This window comes from Mycetomoellerius zeteki, unplaced genomic scaffold, assembly GCF_001594055.1.
Source record: "Mycetomoellerius zeteki isolate Tzet28-1 unplaced genomic scaffold, Tzet1.0 scaffold95, whole genome shotgun sequence".
In the NCBI taxonomy this organism is placed as follows: domain Eukaryota; kingdom Metazoa; phylum Arthropoda; class Insecta; order Hymenoptera; family Formicidae; genus Mycetomoellerius; species Mycetomoellerius zeteki.
The window spans coordinates 779,319-782,913 of NW_017257990.1; positions in this window are offsets into that span (position 1 = coordinate 779,319).

A 3,595-nucleotide genomic window follows, 5' to 3' on the forward strand; every position below is an offset into this window, starting at 1 on the left:
TCTCTCTCTCTCTCTCTCTCTCTCTCTCTCTCATACTATTCGAATTTACTTATTTCACTAGCAGTATATTTTTATGTGGGACGTTTGAAACATCGTCATTTTTAATTTTTTTTTTTTAATTTGCTGACGTATTCTACAGATAAAAATATGAGACACGTGTTTCCCGAAAAAAATTTAAGATTTTTTTATAAAGTTATTCATGCTTAATTGTAAGTTGCAGAAATTCACAAAGAACATCGCTCATGCGACATTCAAATTATTATTAGTCATATAATTTTATGTAATTGTATGTAAATGGACATATTTTACATAATTGTATATAATTATATATAAAACATTTTTTCCTAAGCAATCATAGTCGAATAATCGAAAATAATAATGAGAAGAATAATCGACTATAATTACAATGGTCAATTTTTTACGACTTGAGATCTTATGACCGCTATGACTTCTATTGTAGACATTAGTTACTCGAGTAAAGTTTTGAAACGCAGATCGATAATTTCTTCTCGCCGAATAAAGTATACGTATTTTGTAGTTTACATTAGTAAAAAACCTTCCATTTTCATTCATTTTCAAAAACCTTCCTTCGACCTTTCGATGGGTCTTAAAACCTTTCAAATGAAGGAAAACCTTCCAATGGAACAACACTGCTCTGGACCGGTGCAATAAATTGAAGTGAAACAAACATATATTTGTTTCACTTCAACTTATTGCACTGTGTGTACTAGTTCAGAAAGTGCAGCAATAAAAAACAGACTTCATATTGTAAAACAGGCATAAAGCCTATTCTACATTTGGTAAATGTAGTTGTAAGTGCTTGTAGTTGTAAAAATTCACCAATCACAGCCAAATATGAAAAGAATATTCGACTATGATTGGTTAATTCTTACAGGCATTCTACAATGACTACGTTTACACGTTTTAGTTAAAATCGGTGTTGGTGCCTGTTTACACGATCAGGCGTATTTTACTTCCGCCAAAAATAAAGTAGCTTTATAGGTGCGTTCAGGGAGACGCTATTAGCGCTATTGTGTCATTCTATCCTTGTTTTACGTCTAATAAACAACGAAGATAGAATGACAGAAGTAGCGCTATTAGCATCTCCCCGAACGCACCATATAACCTGATACGGAACCTGAGACGAAATATCCTTTGTCATTTTTTAACCTTAACGTCTAAAGTTGGTAACATCGAATTTTGATATGTTAAATCGATTGAAGACCGTTTATACGACTTTTGTAAAACGGTTTAGTAATGCCAAAACTGTTTCAGAAGAGGTTTGGATTTACTAAAACGGTTTTAATAACATCTGTATTAAGAGACGTTTACAGGACATCTAACACCGGTTTTAACTAAAACGGTTTTACCAGTGCGTGTAAACGTAGTCTATAAGCCGTTAGTCGTAAATTAGAAGTTAGAAGCTGGAAATTAACCAATTACAGTCGTCAATTTTTAGCTTTTAACTTCTGATTTATAACTAATGGCTTATTGTAGAAGACCCATAAGGCCGGAATCAGACTATGCATTGAAGATTGAGATTGAAGATTGAAAAATTCAAATTTGACCAATCGAAATAAAAGGAGCTAAAATTTCTTTGTCCTTATTGGTCAAATTTCAATCTTCAATCTTCAACCTCAATCTTCAATGCGTAGTCTGATTCCGGCCTTACAGCTACAACCACTTATAGTGGCGATCTCATGATGCGGAATTAGCGGAACGCTCGTGATTGGTTTAGAAAAGACATATCGGCGGAGCGCAATTGACGGAATGCTTGCGATTGAACCAACATCGTTCCACATTGTGTATACGTTCCGCACCATGGGACCGCGCCATAAGTCGTAAGAAATTGACCAATTATAGTCGAACTTGAGGGGAATAATCGACTATGATTCGTCCATTTCTTAAGTTAACATTAAAGTTGTCAAGAAACATCTTTAATGTCCTTTTGACGTTAAAATGACGACAAATAACGTTCTCAATATATAAATAACAAATAGATCTCTCTCTCTCTCTCTCTCTCTCTCTCTCTCTCTCTCTCTCTCTCTCTCTCTCTCTCTCTCTCTCTCTCTCTCTCGACACCTGGAAATGTGTAGGTTTGTTCGCGTTGAACGCATTCATCAGAGTGAGAAGGAGCATATTGAAGCATCTGCCGCACACGTTGTATGTAAATATATATATATATACTATATTCACACATTATAGGATATTAGTTCTCTGCCAGACCACTTGAGGCGTGACGATCGTTCTCCATTTCCATCGCTTATTACGGAGCTTGCGCTTCTCTTTGGTATATGTTCTGTGGGTTACTGTAAAGCCCATGGCACATACAGGGTGCTTTCCAGCAAGGACATAGTAAGGCCGGAATCAGACTACACATTGAAGATTGAGGTTGAAGATTGAAGATTAAAATTTGACCAGTGAGGACAAAGGAATTTTAGCTCCTATTGTTTTGATTGGTCAAATTTCAATCTTTCAATCTTCAATCTCAATATTCAATGCGTTGTCTGATTCCGGCCTCAGACACTGTGTAACACAGTGAATCATTTCATCCTTGTTATTTGCCAACGTTAAACAAGGATGAAACGACTCACTGTGTTACACAGTGTCTGACTATGTCCTTGCTGGAAAGCACCCACAAAAACGTAAGGCCGTAAGATGTAATCAATAAGCGAATAACGATAGAGACCGTAAGGCCAGTAGCGAATCCAATGTCAAGCCTATGGCACATACAAAAACGTAAGGCCGTAAGACATAATCAGTGAAGCCCATGGCACATACAAAAACGTAAGGCCGTAAGACATAATCAGTAAGCGAATTGGCCAATCACGATAGAGACTGTAAGGCCAGTAGCGAATCCAATCTTACGATTTCTTTACTGCTTACGTATTACGGCCTTACGTTTTTGTATGTGCCATGGACTTAAGCGAATTGGCCAATCACGATAGGGACCGTAAGGCCAGTAGTGAATCCAATCTTACGATTTCTTTACCGCTTACGTATTACGGCCTTACGTTTTTGTATGTGCCATGGGCTTTACGATTTCCTTACTGCTTACGTCTTACGGCCTTACGTTTTTGTATGTGCCATGGGCTTTACGGAATTTGTGTGCCATGGTCTTAAGGTCCAACTACAATAGAGAGTTTTAGCACAGTATATACAGTAGCGCAACTCTCTGTCGGCACCTTTGATGTCAGCGTGGATAAAAATGAACTGCACATGCGCAAGCGAGGTATGTAACCAATCAGGGCACTTATATTCCATCTCGCTTCTTCTCTTTATTGTCGCTGTCTGTCTGCACCGTTAAAATGTCCATATAAGAGATTTAAATAGCCATTTAACAGAAAGTGACAGTTTTGATTAATTATAACTGATTAGTTTTCTCTGTTGAATGCAGCTATTATCAATTAGTTAACGTAATAGGTACGTTTCAGCGGAACACAACAGTTTTGAAACCATTTTTATGATTGTGTGCTAAGATAGAATCCACCAATCCTTTAGATCTAAAAGTATAATACAATCAGCGCAAAGAAAACTTCCAACATTTGCGAAATAAACGCTGAACGCAGTCATTTTTTATTCGTTTTTTAAAATA